Genomic DNA, 20,282 nt, shown 5'->3' with positions numbered 1-20,282 from the left:
ATTTGTTTTCCCTGAACAATTAGATTTCCTAAACTTCACAATTATTAAAAATGATGTGATAATTATCCTTAAGTATGACCTTACAGAAATTTCAAAGTATTTCTTGATAACCCTCTAAAAATGGAACTCGAGTCAAGAGCACATTTTGCTAATATTTCTCAAGAAAGGCTAAGGGTGAGGCTTTACCTCACTGTCAACACCACCAGTTGAACTAAAAAGTTTTATCTTCATTTTGTCCTCAAAACTTGTCTTGAGTTTTCTAGGGTTTTTACTCTTTCAAATAACTTTAAATTTAAATCATTTTTAGGCTGACTTAAAAACATATGTATATGTTATATACATATGTCAATTTAGAGTCTTCCCCCCCCCTTTTTTTAAATGAGAACTGACATCTTTAAAATATCAACTATTCCATCAGATACTGGGTATTTTTCTCCATTTAAGTCTCCCTTGTTGCTTTTTAATTTAAATAAAACTGACACATTTCTTGTTTATTCTTAAGTATTTAAATATTTTTGTTGCTATTTTGACTGATATCATGTCTATATGTTTCTTCTCCTTTAATCAATAGGACTATACAAGGTGAAACAAAAGTAGGTTTACCATTTTGATCATGTGAAACAGAGTTCATTCTTCTATTATTATTTATTATTACAATTATTTTCCATACAAACAACTGTAAACCTACTTTTGCCCTACCCTGTTGTATTACACTCCCTCATATTGACTATCTTTATATTCCCAAAATAAACTTGGGAATGGTGTTTTATACTATTATTTTTAGTTAAAATCCACTCATGATATACCAGAATTTTGGGACTATAACCATAGGTCAAATCAAACTGCCTACTGGAATGGGGAGGAAGGGTGGTAACTCATTTATTTCTGCCTTTTGTTTGTATTCAATAGGTCCTTCTAAAGCTTTGTTTCATTTTATTGTTATTTTTCTAGATGGAATGAAATGCTTAATTCATTGACATTCTTTACTCTTGCTGTAAAGACTGGCTAAATCCTGTAAGTTCAGAATACTGTCATTTCATTATTTTCTAGACACACTAATGACAGTATTCACTGATTTCTTCTTCTACCCAAAGTGTTTAGTAAAGATTGCTGTTTTTCCCCACTTGCTGTTAAGCACATAATCTGATGCAATTCTGATTTGTTCTCTTTTTCTACCATGCAGCATTATTTCTTTATCCTGAATACTTAAAAAATTCATTGGGATGAACCTATGGTTTTATGCTTTTAAAATATATTCCTGGTGAAGACTTTGGGTCCCCTTTGATCTTGAATTTCAGGGCTTTCTTCAGCTCAGAGATATTCTTCCACTAATTCACTTTAGTCTTCTCTGTGCTCTCAGTAACTTATCACAGAGACTTGAGAGTGTCATGTGTTTTGAATGTTCTTTTATAATATTTGATAGGGGACTCATGAGTTTGATAATTTTAGTGGAAGGTAGTTATCAGCAAGCCTAGTAGGTAATGCATATGTTAAAGCTATTGTTTCAGGACTGCAGGTATGCTGACCACTCCAGGTGGAGCGACAGCAGACCTCCTGGGACACAGCTAAAGACCACCACCTGGGGCACAGTCAGAGACATCAGAGCCATTGTGTTCAAGAGAGACAAGCACCACCCTCCAAGGGCAGAGCTAACCGCCCAGGGTGAGAATGCTGCAGTTTTTTAATCTAATTTTCCCTGAATTTCAAAACCCCTCACTGCACTTTGTTCTCTGCTATAAAAAGGCTTGTTTGAAAGGAAATGTAACCGGCCAGCCTTCTTCTCAGATAGCTGGCCATCTGAATAAAATGCCCATAAAGATTCAATGCCTGTCTCTGCTTATTGGGTCTGATATGTGACAGGCAGCACGAATGCTGGCTTTTCTGATTTAATATTCAGTTTTAAAATCTTTTTCCGGAATTATGAGGGCTTTTCCTCAAGCTAATTTGGTATTTTGCTAGCCAGTTTTCTCTATTTCTTATACTATCTCATATACTGTAAATGATGCAATTAATCTCATTTTCCTGTAGTGCTGAATTTTTCAAGTCTAACATTTGTCTGTTCATCTTTACAGAAAGTGTAGGCATCAGCCCTTAGCCAAGCTTTTTTGTGTATGCCCATACTATTTACTATCAAAATTCTCTAAATCTCAAATATGTTAAATAATAATACAAAATTTTTCTTATTACTGTATTTTAAACATTTTAATAATAAAACAATAAAAAAGCTTCTACTGCATGGGATTAAGGACCTGGAAAGTTATATCCCCTCTTTATTTTCTATAACTATTCTTACAGTCCTTTTTTTACTGCTATTTGTACATTTTTATCTGACAATTCTGTCTCTCTCTTCTTTGTTTAAAATCAGAGCTTTGAGTTTTCCTAGAGACTATCAAGGAGCCAGTCTAACTAAGTGCCATCATCAAAGTATGCTCACATTTAAAGAAAACACATGAAAAGGATTTATTTCTGCCTAAGGGCGTGAAGGAAGAATACAGTGCATGAACAGACCTGAAGACTGATCAGGAGTATTCCATGTAAACAAGTTGGAAAAGAAGGGTAGATGCAAGAGGGGAAAAAAAAGCTGTACAAAGTCACAAAGATATAAGAATACATAAAACAATAAAGAAAGAATGAATAACTGATATCTTGCAAGAATTATAAGACACACAAGACCTGTAGTACATGAGAGTGAAATGCAAGAAATGAGGATAAACAGGAAGAGAGAGATCCCGTTATGTAGGATTTGTTCATGCTTCATCACCCAATACACATATAGGAATTCTTCAAATTATAAAGATGGCACTGTAAATTGGGAAGCGGGGGGAGAACACAGGGGAAGGAGGGTTGGATTATTCAACAAACAATATGATAAAAACAAATAAGTATTTAGAAAAAATTGACTGGTCAGGAACAAGAAAAGGATTCCCACTTTTACTAGTTCTGTTCAACATAGTACTGAAGTTCTAGCCAAAGCAATTTGACCAAAAAAGAAATACTAATGATCCAAACTGGAAAGAAATTTGTTTATCTCTATTCACAAATAGCGTAACTTTATATGCAGAAACTGTAAAGAATACACACACACACAACACAAACCTGTTACAGCTAATAAACAAATTCACCAAAGTTACAAAACAAAAATTAGCATGCAAAAATCAACTGTTTTTCCATACACTAGCAATGAACAATCCAAAAAAGGAAATTAAGTAAATAATACAATTTACAATAGAATCAAGAAGAATAAAATACTTAAGAATAAACTTAGCCATGAAAGTGAAAGACTTGTACACTGAAAGCTATAAAATGCTGCTGAAAGAAATTAAAGACAACCCTATAAACAGAAAGACATCCTGGGTTTGTGGTAGAAGGCAACACTATGATGACAAAAAGAAAGAGAAAGAGAGAGAGAGAGAGAGAGAGAGAGAGAGAGAGAGAGAGAACAAAACTACTCAAAGCTGTATGTTGATTCAATGAAGTCCCTATCATAATTCAAATGACAATTTTGGACAAAAAAGAAAAACTCATCCCAGAGTTCACATGCAATTTTAAGGGATTCTGAATAGTCAAAACAATCTTGAAAAATACTTAAGTTGGGGGATTCAGGACTCAACACATCCTGATTACAAAACTTACTATAAAGCTACAGTAATCCAATCAGCATGGTACAGCAGAAGACAGACATAGAGATCAATGGAATAGCATGGTGTTTGTACATAAACCCTCACATCTATGATCAACTAATTTGCAACAAGGAGCTCAAGACTCCTATATGAAAAGGAGTATCTTCAACAAATGATCTTGGGCAAACTGGATATCCACATGCAAAATAAAAATGTTGGATTTTGATTATAAACCACACACAAAAATTAAAAATGGATCAAATACCTAAACTATCAAATAAAACACAGGAATTGAAAATCTTCATGATCTTGGATTTGGCAAGTAATTTCCCAAATTAAGGTACACAAAACAATAACTACAACAAAGATCATGACCCTGGATTTGGCAATAGTTTCTTAAATTATGACACAAATGGTACAGGTGGCAAAAGAAAAATAAATCAGACCTCACCATATTAAAATATTTTGTGCATCTAAAGTTGAACAACAAATTGATGTCTTTCTCCCCCAATCCCTCCCTCCCTTTCTAAAATTCAATTTTTTTAAGTATTTAATTTTTTTTCTGCATCAAATAACACTAGAGTGAAAAAAACCCAACATACTGGGGAAAAATATGCATATCATATATCTGACAAAGGATTAATAACCAGAATATATAGAGAACATCTCCAATTCAACAACAATAAAATTTTTAAAATAGGCAGGAGAGAGAAGATGGTAGCCAAGAAGGTGGAAGCTGAGCCCACCTGCTTGTGCCCTCAGCATGGATTTTCAGCTAATCTTCTGACAAGTGACCTGAACAATCAATGGAATCTCAGCTGAGATGAATTTTTGAAGCCAAGGACTAGAGAGGATGCTTTGCACACACCTGGTAAGAGATTTTATAAGTTGAGGGGAAAATGCCCTGAGTGAGGTGCCTGTCCCAGAGGAGAGATCAGACAAAAAACGCAGCTTAGTGGCTCCCTCCTCTCCTGGGGTATGGTGGGGGGTGGGAGGCTAGTCCTGCACAGGGAAACCCCCACCTTTAATTGGGAGAGACTTGGAAGGATATACAAAATCTGGGAGACTTAGGATGTATACACACAGTGAGCAACACGTCCTTACCTGCAGCACCAATGGGAAGTCTTCCAAAGAGAAATTCTATTTCCTAAAACTGTCAGAGGCACTTGCAGGCTGTGGACAGCCCTGACTGAGAGAGACTTTTTACTTTTTGGGCAGGTGGAGCATTTGGAGAACTGGCCCATCCATGGCTCTGCGCTGGAGTGTGGGTGCCACATAGAGACTTTTAAAAGGGGAGCTGAGGTGTGGCTGGGCAAGAACCCCATTTGCTCATGCAATGGCTCTGCCAACAAAGAAACCAGAGTGAACTAGCACACTTCATTCCCACAGCTGTGCAGAAAGAACAGAAAGTGGCACAACGAAGGAACTGTGGGACCTGACCCAGTGCAGCTGGTAAACAGGGGGCTGCATGCAGTGGAGAGCTTGGGCTAAGTCTCCTGTGAGAGCAGCAGGCTGGGGACCTGAAGGCCAGGAGCTGAGAGCCTGATATCCATTGCAGCCAGACAGGTCCCCCAACAGGCAGGCATGCCCAACCCCCACCTGTGGAATTGCAGGCTCTTCAGATCACTGAGTCCAGGCTCAGGAGTCTACTCAGTGCAAAAATGCAGGGGAAAGAAAGAGAAGCTCTAAAAAGACTCTTTGTAAACTTCTATCAGACACTACGAACTATGCTGTTTCCTTGGGCCCTGATCCACTGAAACAATCAGAGAAGAAGGATTAGAGACAAACACAGCAATGGGTGTTCAGGGCCCCCGCCAAGCCTTGCCTCTTATACAAAGCTGTCATCAGCAGTAAACAGGAAAGAGCTGATCATTTTACACAGACCGGCCCCTCATATGAAACAGATAGCTAATTCATCAGAAGCTATACATTATTATTGGGACAGACCAAGACATGTGGCAGGGGGCTGGGAAACACTCCCACCACCTTCCCTGAAGACTGAACAGTGTCTTCCAGGGGTAAGCCAGGGATTCTACCATACCAATCACCTGAGGTCCCCTATGCAGGCAGATGGAAGTGGTACTTGTGAGGCAGGAAACAGCATAGGAAGAACTCTGAGACTGCAATACTGTTACTGGCCAGCAGCTAGCATCATGGTTGCCAGGAAATGCCTTTTACCAATTAGGGAGAATAAATAGTAAACTGAGGCAGGGAGAAGGAAGGAGACAGACAGGTCTCACATGCTAACTCAGCAGTCCTGAGCCTGGTCTGATAACATTGCCAGGTATTCTAATATCACAAGAAACACTGTTAGCATGAAAGAAGGGAAGTCCTTGAAATTCTATGTAGCATTTCCACTATCTGGGAAAGAAAGCCTTGAAACTGTGTTTTCATCCCAAGGCCTGGAATGCAGGAGAGGGCCACGGTGCCCAAAGAAGCAGCCCATAAAACAACTTTGGTTAACTGTCTACCTCTGGTCACTGTCTGTTTTACAAGGGAGTCCCTGATGCTTACAAAAAGAGCCCACAAATAACTTTAGAAAGTTAATTTTAATTAACTGCCTTCTGTCACATACTTGTTTTACAACAAGATGAACAGATGTGGAGCAAGATAAGGATCAGGGCTAACAGAATCCCACACATACCTGTTTGGGTAGTCACATTCCCCGAGGAAAGCTGGCACCATATTTAACCGTTAATCAATATTTAACGTTTTTTTCTCCTATCCAACCCACTATATAAGTCCTCAGAACAAAGGACTTGCTCTCTCTCTCAGGGGCTAGGGCCACCCGGCTTCTGGCCACCCGGCTTCAGGCTGCCCAGTGGCTTGCCACCCTGGTCTTCAGCCACTCTTACTTTTGCTACCCTGCTTTGTCCTGCAACTTTGCCTTTCATTCCCTACTCTACCCAGTCCTGTTCTCTTCCATGGGAACTGGCCACTAATAAACTGATTACATACTAATACATTTGCTGATCTCTAATTCTTCATATGTGTCAGCAAGAAGAACCGGGCCTCTCCCGTCAACACTTGCAGTATTCTCAGACATTAGATGAATTTCTCCAGGGCCTTGTGCTAATGAAAACCCAGTAGGGCAGAATAGGGAAGACAAGCTAGGCCTGAAAGAGACAGACACAGACTATGGATTGCTTGAGCCTCGAACAGGCTGTCTAGAGCTAGAATAGGACACCATCTGACATCACCGAGGGTGGATCCAGAGAGAAAAAAAGTGGCAAACATGAGATTTTGCTGAGACAAATTCTACCTCAGGCTTCATTATTTGCGCTACTTTTTTTCTCCAGCATAGCTTTGGAACATTTTTCTCTTTTCCTTCCAGTTTGTTCCTATTATTTCACTAGTTTTTTAAATTTCAGTTTTCTTTCCAATCTCATATTTTACTACTCCCTTCGTTTATTCCATTTTTCCTTCCTCCTTCTTATTTTGTTTTAAATTTTATTATTTTCCCTTTCTACACCTTTCTTCTACTCTGCACTCTATTTCTCCTTCCTCCTGCCCTTTTTTCCTTTTTTAAAAAAATTTATTGTTTCTCTTTCTTAGCCTGGTTTTTATTCCTTCTTCATTATTTCTTCTTCCTCTATCCTCTCAAAATCACTGTTCTCTCATTTAGACATCTCATAATCTTTTTTCTTTCTTTTTTCCTTCTGATTCTCTTTCCAATTTTATTAATCTTTGCTCTTTGCTTTGCTTTGCATTTGCCATTAATAATGCTGTGGTGGTAGCTTTTCTTCAATTTTGATCCTATTTTTTCATTATTTTTTTATTTTGGGGGTTTTCTTGAACTTCATATTATGTTCTTCCCTTTTCCTACTCCATTTTGCCTGCCTCCCTCACTTTTTTATTCACACTGTTAAGTTCATTTTCTTCCTTTGCCTTGTTTCTATTCTCTGCTCTTATTATTTCTCCTCCCTCAGCCCTCTCAAAATTATTTCCCTTTCCATTAGTCATTGCATATTCATTTTTCCTTTCTTATAATGGTCTTAATCTCTTTCTACCTTTTCAAATATTCGCTCATTTGTTGTTGATAGTGTGGTTATGGTTGGGGAATATTTTTGCAGGTATGGTTTTGAGTCCTGGGTTGTTTTATTTTGTTCTGGCAACACCTGTACAATAGCATACAAGATGTGGTGGGTAGTGTGACTCTCACTCAACCAGCTGGACGGAAGAACCCAGTAAAGAATGACCCAACAAAAACTAAAACCCAATTACAATGAGAGGCCATATAAATGGCCTAACAGGCATCCTAAGAGCATCCAGCTCAGGAGATCAAGGTGACTGTAGCATGGAGTCCCAAATGTCTCTTACCATAGAAGGCCATTCCACGAAGATAGGCAGTCAAAGCAGATCAATTTAATATGCAGAAACAAAAAATCACCTAAAATGGGGAAACAAAGAAACAACCCCCACTCTAAAGGAAAGGAGCAATGTCCAGAAAGAGTGTTAAATGAAACTCAGGCAAACAATCTATCAGACACAGAGTTCAATAATGGTTATAAGGGTACTTAAGGAACTCAATGACAACTATAAGGAACTCTATGGGAGCTTCAAGGAACTTAGTGGGAACTATATCAGCATGAAAACAGGCAGAGAAATTAAGAACACGAGTCAGAAAGAAGTAAAGAATACAATATATTAAATGAATACAATAAAGGAACTAAAAGCAGGCTAGATGAGGTAGAGGACTGAATGAGTGAGTTGAAAGACAAGGTAGGAAAAAAAACACCTTCTCACAGCAACAAAAGGAAAAATGACTCAAAAGGAACGAAGATAGTTTAAGGGTGCTACAGGACAACATGAAATGTAATATTACTCATATCACAGGGATACCAAAAGGAGAACAAAAGGGACAAGGGACAGAAAACCATTTTGAAAATGTAATGACAGAAAACTTCCCTAACATGATGAAAGAAAAAGTCACACAAGTTCAGAAAGAACATAGGATCCCAATCAAGATGAAAATGACTGCATTTAACACAAATATATAATCTAAAGGGCAAGAAGCCAGAAACAGCTAGTAACACACAAGGGAGCTCTTATAAGGCTATCACCTAATATCTCAACAGAAACACTACAAGCCAAAAGGGAATGGCACAAAATATTTTAAGTACTGAAAATCAAAGGTATGCAACCAAGATTACTCAGAAAGGCTCCAATTTAAATTGGAAGGCAAAATAAGGAGCTTGCCAGACAAAAAAAAAAAGTACATCTCCAATGAATGAGCATTGCAAGACATGATAAAGGGACTGCTTTAAGAAGATGAAGAAATAGAGAAAGAAAAAGGAACACAGGTACAGAGAAAAAAAAATGGCAATGAATGAATACCTATCAATAATAACCTTAAATGTAAAGGGATTAAATGCTCCAATCAAAAGACACAGGGTATCTGAATGGATAAAAAAACATGACCAGCATATACATTGTCGACAAGACGCCCACCTCAAAACAAAATTAGTAGAGGCCAAAAGTGAAGGTATCAAAAAAAAAATATTACAAGCAAACAGACATGAAGAAAAAGCTGGGGTAGCAATACCTACATCACACAAAATAGACCTCAAAACAAAGGTTGTAACAAGATAAAAAGGTCACTACATAATACTTAGGGGAGTGGTCCAACAGGAGAATATAAATCTTGTAAACATACGCACCCAAAATAGGAGCACCTAAATATATACAGAAAATCTTGAAGGACTACAAGAAAGAGATTGACAGCAAGACAGTTATCATAAGTGATTTTAACACCCCACCACATATAATGGATAGGTCTTCTAAGCAAGGAAACAAAGAGGATTTTATGGCACTCAACAATAATCTCAATCAAATGGCATTAATTGATTTTTACACAAAATTCATGCCAAAGAAGCAATATATACATTCTTTTCTTTTTTAAGTATATTTTATTGATTATGATATTAGAGTTTTCCCAATTCTCCCCCCTTTAACACCCCTCCTCCCTGTACCCCGCAACTCTCCAGCATTCCCCTCTCCCTTAGTTCATGTCCATGGGTTGTACATATCAGTTCTTTGAATTCTCTGTTTCAAATACCATATTCACCTCTTCCCGTCTATTTTATGCCTACCAATTATGCTTCTTCTTCCCTGTACCTTTCCCCCACTATTCCTCCCCACCTCATCTCCACTGAAAACCCTCCATGTGATATCCATTTCTCTGGTTCTGTTCCTGTTCTAGTTGTTTGCTTAGTTTTTGTTGTTTTTCTTTCTTTTTATTTTTTTAGGTTCATTTGTTGATAGTTGTGTAAGAGTTTCTTGTAATTTCACTGTTCATAGTTTTTGATCTTCTTCAATTTCTTAGGTAAGTCCCTTGAACATTTCATAGAATAACAGCTTGGTGATGATGAACTCCTCTAACTTGATCCTTATCTGGGAAGCACTTTATCTGCCCTTCCATTCTAAATGATAGCTTCACTGGGTAGAGTAATCTTGGATGTAGGTACTTGCCTTTCATGACTTCAAATACTTCTTTCCAGCCCCTTCTTGCCTGCAAGGTTTCTTTTCAGAAATCAGCTGATAGCCTTATGGGCACTCCTTTGTAGGTAACTGTCTCCTCTCCTCTTGCTGCTTTTAAGATTCTGTCTGTATCTTTAAAGTTATCTTGGGTAACTTAATGATGATGTGCCTTGGTGTGTGCCTCTTTGGGTCCAACCTCTTTGGGACTCTGGGCTTCTTGGGCTTCCTGGAAGTCTGTTTCCTTCACCAGATTGGGGGAGTTTTCCTCAATAAGTTTTCAATTTCTTGCTCTTGTTCTTCTCCTTCTGCCACCCCTATAATTTGGATATTGGAACATTTTGGGTTGTCCCAGAGGTTTGTAACACTCCCTTCACTTTTTTGAATTCTTGTTTCTTCATTCTGTTCCGGTTGGATGTTTATTTCTTCCTTTTGTTCCAAATCATTGCTTTGAATCCTGGTTTCCTTCCTGTCACTGTTGGTTCCCTGAATATTTTGCTTTACTTCATTTTGGGTATCTTCCATTTATTCTTTCACTTTTCGACCAAGCTCAATCAGATCTGTGAGCATTCTGATTACCAGGGCTTTAAGTTCTCCATCAGATAGGTTGACCGTATCATCCTCCCTTAGCTCTCTTTCTGAGGTTATACTCTGTTCTTTCATTTGGGCCATATTTCTCTGTCTTGACACACCTGAGAAGTTCTAAGGGGTCGAGGTCTTAGGAATTCACTTGGGCAGGGCAGCCCTCCTTGCTGCACTGTGGTGCTGTCTATGGGGGAGGGGCCAGAGAGGGAACAGCACAGCTCGCCTTTTTGGCTACAGCCCCACTTTCCAACAAACTCTGGTACTTTTGTATGCAACTGGGAGTTTCTCCCACTGCATCAACCCCTGTCCTAGTCCAGTCAACTCTGAGTCTCATTTCCTGTTCAGCCAGCCCTGCCAGCGCAGTCCACTACCTTGCTGCAGATTCTCTCCGTATGGTCACCTTACCAGTCTGGTTGGTCTGGTTGACTGTTTCTTTAATTCCTTGGTTGTCGAAGTTCCATGCAGTTTGATTTTCTGGAGCTTCTGGTTGTTTTTTGATTTTAGATTGGCTGTTATCCTCCTTTTGCTTGTGCGAGAAAGCAAAGGGTTTCTACCCACGCCTCCATCTTGGCCAGAACTCCTCCCCAATCTCAAAATATACATTATTTTCAAACACATATGTATCATTTTCAAAGGTAGACCACATGGCAAGACACAAAACAGGCCTTGACAATTTCAAGAAAATTGAAATCATATCAAGCATCTTAGATCACAATGGCTTGAAACTAGAAACCAACCTCAGTAAAAAAAACAAAAAACACCCAAACATTCAAATACATGGAGGTTATTTAACATGTTATTAAATAATGAATGGGTTAACAGTTGAAGGAAGGAATCAATTAACTGGAAATAGATGAAAATGACCAGACAACAACCCAAAACCTATGGTACACAGTGAAGACAATCCTGAGAGTAAGTCCATACCAATACAAGCCTACCTGAAGGAGTCAGAGAAATCGCTAATAAACAACCTAACACTACATCTACAAAAACTAGAGGAACAACAATAAACAAAGCTCAGAGTGAGTTATCCTCCTTTTGGCTGTATGAGGAAGTGAAGGGTTTCTAGCTACCCCAATCTTGGCCAAACTCCCTACTGCCCTTTTTTTTTTTTTTTTTAAGTTAAGACTTTAGCCTGATCAGTATGGCTTGGTTGGTTGTCATCCTGCAAAGCAAAAGGTTGCCTGGTTTGATCCCTGGTCAGGGCACATGCCTGAATTGTGGGCCTGATCCCCATTTGGAGATGTGTGTGTGTGAGAGGCAACCGATTGATGTTTCTCTCACACATTGATGTTTTTCACCCTCTCTTCCTCCCTTCCCCCCTCTCTAAAAATAAGTAAATAAAATCTTTAATAAGAAAAATAAAATTAAGACTTTATTTTTTTATAATACAGCAGTTGTAGGTTCACAGCATAATTGAGGGGAAGACACCAAATTTTTGTATATATCCCCTGCCCCTACACATGCATAGCCTCCCCCATTTCCAGAATCTCTCATCAGAGTGGTTTATGTGTTAAAATTAATGAACCTACATTGACACATCATAATTACCCAAAGTTCATAGATTACCTTAGGTTTCACTCTTGGTGGTATACATTCTGTGGTTTAAACAAATGTATACATATTCATTATTATGGCATCATGCAGAGTATCTTCACTGCCCTTAAAAATCCTCTGTAGTCTGCCTATTCATTTCTCCCTTCCACTTGTAAAATCCCTGATCTTTTGTCTTCATATTATGTATTTGCCTTTTTCAGAGTGTCATATAGTTGGAACCATATAGTATGTCTGTAGCATTTTCACATTGGCTTATTTTACTTAGTAATGTGCATTCAAGGTTCCTTCATTTCATTTTGTGGCTTGATAGCTCATTTCTTTTAGTACTGAAGCTATTTTATTGTCTGCATGTACCACAGACTACCCATTTCCCTAACGAAAGGCATCTTGGTTACTTCCAAATTTTGGCAGTTATGAATACAGCTGATATAAACATTTATGTTCAGGTTTTTGTGTGAACATTTTTTAACTTCCTTTGGGTAAATACCAAAAAAGCATGATTGCTGGATCATATATGCTGAGTATGTTTAGTTTTGTAAGAAACTGCCAAGCTATCTTTCAAAGTAGTTGTACTATTTTTTTTTTAATTTGGGGACTTTTTTTTTACAATAAGTGAAAAGTATTTGTTCAAGAAAAAGGCACATGTTCCTTCAAATAGGTAAGAAAAGCTTCCTACTACTCCCCTCCCTTTCCCCTGTGGGTACCTAAACTGGTACCCTAGAAACATTCAGCAAAGCAAGCTTTAGCTTCCCTGATCCCTTCCCCAGCAGCTGGGAGGAGGCCAACATTCTCCTCACAGGTCATTTGATCTTTAGGTCCTTCAAGGCTGATTCCAAGCTCTTCACATCCCAGATGCTCATGCCAGTAGTGCAGAACTGTGAGCACTTGGCCTTACCCTGGCTGAGCACCGAGATCTGGCTGACGCTGTTCTTGTGCAGCGAGTCTAGCACCACCCCAGCCACGCCCACTTCGGAGCTCGCCTACTTGTCCAAGTTCTGGAAGCGCTCACGGGCTCTCAAGCCACGCTGTGAGCTTTGCTTGGGCACATCCAGCCGCCCACCGAAGCTCAGCATCCCTGCAGCACCGTAGTAGGTAAAAAGCACTGGGAAGCAGTTGTGGCCTGCAGCCATCAGACTGTTTTCTGTGACGAAGGTCAGGGCCAGCAGTGACAGCGTTTCCAAAGCCAGAGTCGCGACTGCCATCTTCTCATCAGCATCGGCCAGACACACTGTGCTGTCGTGGCTGACCCAGGCCACACGGCTGCCGCTGGCTGAAAAGCAGACACCATGCACCCAGCCGCTGCTACTGCTGGACACTCGAACATCAGCTCCCCGAAAGGCATCTTGGAGCCCCACAGGGTGGGTGCTGGTTCTTCCTCCACCTCCTTTATGTAGGCTGAGAAGATCTGGCACTTGAAGTCGCAGGAGCCTGCGGCCAGGAGCACATTGTTGGGGTGCCAGTCCAGGCTGAGGACAGTGGAGCGAATGGTGCTTGCACCCCCACCAGTAATTTTCCTGCTCAAAATAGCAGATGGAGATGACACGGGAGCCGCTGCCCACAGCGAACTTGTTTTCACTGGGGGCCCAGCACACACAACGAGCAGCCCAGTTGATCCGCAGGATGACGAGCGTGGGCTTCCATGTGTGGCCCTTCAGTATCCACACATAAGCACTGCAGTCCGTGCCGCAGGTCACAATGCGGTTACTCTCAGGGCCCCAGTCAATGCCTGTCACTTGCCCGTTGTGCTCTTTGAGCTCATGCACCTTGACCCATTTGGGCCCGCTCTTTTCATAGATGTGCACCTCATGGTTGTTGGGGCAGATGGCAATCTGTGTGCCGTCCTTGTTCCAGGCGTGACAGCTGATGGGCTCCACCAAGAAGCTGTGGTAGGCCATGGCTCCTCAGCTCCTCAGGGCTCCCGGCCGCGGACTCTGGGAAGTCGACGCGCCTACTGTACTATTTTCTATTACCACCAGCAGTGAATGAGATTTACTGTTGTTCCACATTCTTGTCAGTATTTAGTGTTGTAAGTGTTCTGGATTATGGCCATTCAGTAAGTGTCTTTGCCTATTTTTAAATTTTTAAAATTGTTATTCTATTACAGTTGTCCCAGTTTTTCCCCTTTTGCCCTGTTCTACCCATCCCACAGCCCCTCACAGTCAACCCCCACACCATTGTACACATCCATTGCTCCTTCATATGTCTTCTTTGACTAGTCCCTTCCCCTTCTTTCCACCATTGTCCCCCACCCCCTACCCCTCTGACTGCTATCAGTCTCTTCCATGTTTCCATGCCTCTGGTTCTATTTTGCTTGTTAGTTTATTTTGTTCATTAGATTCTTGTTACAAGTGAGATCATATTATATTTGTCTTTCACCAACTAGTTTATTTCACTTAGCATAATAGTCTCTAGTTCTGTCCATGCCATTACAAAAGGTAGGAGTTTCTTCTTTTTTTCTGCTGTGTAGTATTCAGTTGTGTAAATATACCAGTTTTTTGATCCACTCATTTATTGTTGGGCACTCAGGTTGTTTTCAGCACATGGCTATTATAAACAGCTCTACTAGGAACATAGGGGTGCATAAATTCTTTTGAATTCATGTTTCGGGATTCTTAGGATATATTCCAGCTTTGAAATTGCTGGGTCAAAAAGCAGTACCTTTGTGATTGTTTGAGGACAGTACTGTTTTCCACAGTGGCTGTACCAGTCTGCACTCCTACCTGTTGGTGGGGTGCATCAGTAGGGTTCCCTTTAGTCCACATTCTTGTCAGCACTTGTTCTTTGTTGATATATTAATGATGACCATTCTGACACGTGTGAGCTGATAATCTCATTGTGGTTTTAATTTGCATCTCTCTATGGCTAGTGATGTTGAGCATCCTTTCATATGTCTGTGGGCCATCTTTATGTCCTCCTTGTAGAAGTGTCTGTTCAGGTCTTTTGCCCATTTTTTGATGGGATTTTCTTCCTGGTATTGAGTCATATGAATTAGTCATATATTTTGGAGGTTAAACCCTTGTCTGAGGTATCATTGGCAAAAATATTATCCCATAAGTTAATTCCCTTTTCAGGTTCTTTATTTTTCTTGTTGCTATACTAAATTGGATTTTCCCCCTTAGTTTCTCTTTCTGATACTTCATTGTTTACAGAGATGCCATCAATATCTGAGTATTGACTTTGTAACTTGTTATTTTGCCAAATTTACTTCTTAGGTCTAGTACGTTTTTGGTGGAGACTATAAAGTTTTCTATGTACACTACCATGTCATCTGCAAATAATGGCAGTTTTACTTCCTTCTTTCAAATTTGGATACCTTTTGTCTCTTTTTTCTTGTCTGATTGCTGTGGCTAGAACTTCCAGTACATTATTGACTAAGAGTGGTGAAATTAGACACCCTTGTCTTCTTCCTGATGTTAGGAGAAAGCTTTTCATTTTTACCTTGAGTATGATGTTGGCTAAAGGTTTCCCGTATATGGCCTTTATTACATTTACATATGCTCCCTCTATTCTGACTTTGCTGAGTGTTATTATAAATCGATGCTGGATTTTATCAAATGCTTTTTTCTGCAGCTATTAATATGATCATGTGATTTTTTATTCTTCACTTTGTTTATGTTGTGCATTACACTTACTGATTTGTGATTATTGTACTATACTTGTCTCCCTGAGATGAATTCCACTTGATCATGGTCAATGGTCTTTTTAATGTTGCTGGATCTAGACTGTCAATACTGTTTGGAGGATTTTAGCATCTGTGTTCATTTAAGATGTTGGCCTGTACTTTTCTTTCTTTGTTGTGTCGTTACCTGGCTTTGGAATTAGGATAATACTGGCCTCATAAAAAGAGTTTGGGAGTCTTCCCTCTTCTTGAAATTTTTGGAATAGTTTGAGAAGGATCAGAGTTCATTTTTCTTTGCATGTTTGATAAAATATGCCTGTGAAGCTCTCTGGTCCAGGGTTTTTGTGCACCTGAAGCTTTTTGATTACTGCTTAATTTCACTGGTTGTTACAAGTCTATTCAGGCTTTCTGCTTCTTCTTAATTCAGTTTTAGCAGATTGAATGTTTCTACAAATTTATCCATTTTGCCCACGTTTTCCAATTTCTTGGCATATAGTCGTTCATAGTAATTTCTTACAATCTTTTGTATTTCTGGTATCAGTTGTGACTTTCTTTTCACTTCTGATTTTATTTATTTAGTTCCTCTTTTTTTCTTGATGAGTCTGGTTAAAGGCATGTCAATTTTATCTTTTCAAAGAACAAGCTGCTGGATTTATGGATCCTCTGAATTGTTCTTTTAGTCTCTATGTCATTTAATTCTGCTCTGATCTTGATGATTTCCTTCCTTCTACTCACTCTGAGCTTTGTTTATTGTTGTTCCTCTAGTTTTTGTAGATGTAGTGTTAGGTTGTTTATTAGCGATTTCTCTGACTCCTTCAGGTAGGCTTGTATTGGTATGGACTTACTCTCAGGATTGTCTTCACTGTGTACCATAGGTTTTGGGTTGTTGTCTGGTCATTTTCATCTATTTCCAGTTAATTGATTCCTTCCTTCAACTGTTAACCCATTCATTATTTAATAACATGTTAAATAACCTCCATGTATTTGAATGTTTGGGTGTTTTTGTTTTTTTTACTGAGGTTGGTTTCTAGTTTCAAGCCATTGTGATCTAAGATGCTTGATATGATTTCAATTTTCTTGAAATTGTCAAGGCCTGTTTTGTGTCTTGCCATGTGGTCTACCTTTGAAAATGATACATATGTGTTTGAAAATAATGTATATTTTGAGATTGGGGGAGGAGTTCTGGCCAAGATGGAGCGTGGGTAGAAACCCTTTGCTTTCTCGCACAAGCAAAAGGAGGATAACAGCCAATCTAAAATCAAAAAACAACCAGAAGCTCCAGAAAATCAAACTGCATGGAACTTCGACAACCAAGGAATTAAAGAAACAGTCAACCAGACCAACCAGACTGGTAAGGTGACCATACGGAGAGAATCTGCAGCAAGGTAGTGGACTGCGCTGGCAGGGCTGGCTGAACAGGAAATGAGACTCAGAGTTGACTGGACTAGGACAGGGGTTGATGCAGTGGGAGAAACTCCCAGTTGCATACAAAAGTACCAGAGTTTGTTGGAAAGTGGGGCTGTAGCCAAAAAGGCGAGCTGTGCTGTTCCCTCTCTGGCCCCTCCCCCATAGACAGCACCACAGTGCAGCAAGGAGGGCTGCCCTGCCCAAGTGAATTCCTAAGACCTCGACCCCTTAGAACTTCTCAGGTGTGTCAAGACAGAGAAATATGGCCCAAATGAAAGAACAGAGTATAACCTCAGAAAGAGAGCTAAGGGAGGATGATACGGTCAACCTATCTGATGGAGAACTTAAAGCCCTGGTAATCAGAATGCTCACAGATCTGATTGAGCTTGGTCGAAAAGTGAAAGAATAAATGGAAGATACCCAAAATGAAGTAAAGCAAAATATTCAGGGAACCAACAGTGACAGGAAGGAAACCAGGATTCAAAGCAATGATTTGGAACAAAAGGAAGAAATAAACATCCAACCGGAACAGAATGAAGAAACAAGAATTCAAAAAAGTGAAGGGAGTGTTACAAACCTCTGGGACAACCCAAAATGTTCCAATATCCAAATTATAGGGGGTGGCAGAAGGAGAAGAACAAGAGCAAGAAATTGAAAACTTATTGAGGAAAACTCCCCCCAATCTGGTGAAGGAAACAGACTTCCAGGAAGCCCAAGAAGCCCAGAGTCCCAAAGAGGTTGGACCCAAAGAGGCACACACCAAGGCACATCATCATTAAGTTACCCAAGATAACTTTAAAGATACAGACAGAATCTTAAAAGCATCAAGAGGAGAGGAGACAGTTACCTACAAAGGAGTGCCCATAAGGCTATCAGCTGATTTCTGAAAAGAAACCTTGCAGGCAAGAAGGGGCTGGAAAGAAGTATTTGAAGTCATGAAAGGCAAGTACCTACATCCAAGATTACTCTACCCAGTGAAGCTATCATTTAGAATGGAAGGGCAGATAAAGTGCTTCCCAGATAAGGATCAAGTTAGAGGAGTTCATCATCACCAAGCTGTTATTCTATGAAATGGTAAAGGAGGGGGGATAAAAGAGGGAAAATTGGGAAAACTGTAATAGCATAATCAATAAAATATAATTTTTTAAAAGGCAAATGATTTGAATAGATCTTTCTCTAAAGATATAAATGGTTAATAAGCACATAAAAGAGATGCTCAACATCCTTAGTCATTAGGGAAATGCAAATCTGAAACACAATGATATACCATTTCACACTTGCACTGAGACAGGCCAGTAAAAGCCAGGGAAAGAGCAATAGAGAAACTTAGACAAGACAGCTGAACAAAATGGCTGAGCAATTTACAGCCAGATACAGAAATTCACCCTCTCTAGAGATAACATCTAGACCTCCATTGTATTTCAACTCAAGTCCCAGAAACAGTAGAACCACATAGGCAATACCAAGACCAGCTATAATGACTAACAATCCCTGTCTGGAACTGACTAATTGGTAGAAACCATGACCCGGAAAGTGCACACCTGGAAAACTGATGAATATCCTGCTGAAACCCTCTCCTAAAACCTCACCTAGAGATTCCCACTCGTAAGAGAGAGAGAAAGAAAAACTCAAGACAAAGGACCCAGTGCAATGGGGAGCAGCCCATGCCATTCCCTTCCCCCTCTTCCTCCCTCACTTATTCCCCCACAGGCATTTATCTCCTAAACTCTAACCAGAGGCCTGCAATCAGGGGAGGAATGGGCAAAACTGCAGCTCATTCCAAGGTAATCCCCTAAACCTAATCCCCTTTTCTCTGACTTCTCAGTGAGCCAAAGCAACCTAGCCTACGCTCTTCTGTTGCTTTTATGCTAAGCACTTCCATGTTTTACTGTCCCCAGCTTTAGTAAACATACCCTCATAGTCATCTGGACTTATGTTGTAAAATCTTTCCTACACAAAGTCAAGAACCCACACACTACCAGCTGGCCATAGGCAGACACACTCAGGGCCAGGCCGTGACTATAATTTTCAAAATGGAAAATAAGTATTAATGAGGATGCGAAGGAACAGGAATCCTTGTGATGGGGTAACTCACAAGTTAACAAATTTTTAGCTTTAGTTATAGTCAATAGGCTTAGTGATTAATGCATGTAGAAAGCTCTTGTTCCAGGAACTGGAATGCATGATTGGACCTACCTTAACTCCTGGAAGCCAGCAAGAAGTCAACCTTTGTGCCTCAGGAAGACTGCAAGCCATCATGACAGTATTTGAGCCATTATGCTCCAAGGAAAGAATATCTGCTGACCAGGACACACATAAAGAATCACTGGCAGCAGATGAAAGGATACTAGGAAAATAGCTGGACCAAAACTTTTATCTGATAAACCTTTTTCCCTGAATTCCAAACCCCTTACTGATCCTTTTCTTCTACTTATTAAAAAACGGTCACCTTGAGATGAGATTTTTAAGATGCTTTTTAAGGTATATCACCCACGATCTTCTCAGATTGCAGGCATCTGGATTGAGTTCCCATAAAGATTCAATTCTTGCCTCTATTTACCGTTCTGGTAGTGATAGGTAGCATGAATGCTGACTTTTCCAGTTTCACTTGCACATTGCTGGTGGGAATGTAAAATCTTGCAGCCACCATGGAAAACAGTTTAGCAGTTCCTCAAAATACGAAACACAGAATTACCATCAATATTATCCAGCAATTCCACTTCTAGGTCCAAATAGAAAAGAATCAAAAACAGGGACTCCAATAGATACTTGCACACCAATGTTCACAGCAGCAGCATTATTCACAATAACCAAAAGGCAGAAATAATGCGTGTCCATTAACAAATGAATAAAGAAAATGTGTGTGGTATATACGTACTAAGAAATATTTGTCAGTCATAAATAGGAATGAAGTTGATATAGGCTACAACATAGTTCAACATTGACAACATTATGGTAAGTCAAATAATCCAGAGACAAGGAGACAAATACTGCATAACTCCACTTGTATGAGGTAT

At 39.7% G+C, this 20,282-nt stretch overlaps 1 protein-coding gene and 1 pseudogene across 2 annotated transcripts in view; both read right to left on the bottom strand.

The window, feature by feature from the left end:
• PTPN2 (protein tyrosine phosphatase non-receptor type 2) overlaps window positions 1-20,282 on the bottom strand; it is a 141,517-nt gene that overhangs the window by 103,148 nt on the left and 18,087 nt on the right. The gene's annotated exons all lie outside the window — the stretch shown is intronic.
• Window positions 12,851-14,184, bottom strand: LOC123826160 (annotated as a pseudogene).

The sequence above is a fragment of the Phyllostomus hastatus genome, unplaced genomic scaffold (assembly GCF_019186645.2).
Source record: "Phyllostomus hastatus isolate PE091 unplaced genomic scaffold, TTU_PhHast_1.1 phas_contig_80, whole genome shotgun sequence".
In the NCBI taxonomy this organism is placed as follows: Eukaryota; Metazoa; Chordata; class Mammalia; order Chiroptera; family Phyllostomidae; genus Phyllostomus; species Phyllostomus hastatus.
Note: the sequence above shows the minus strand (reverse complement) of the source record. Positions and strands in the feature narration are given on the sequence as shown.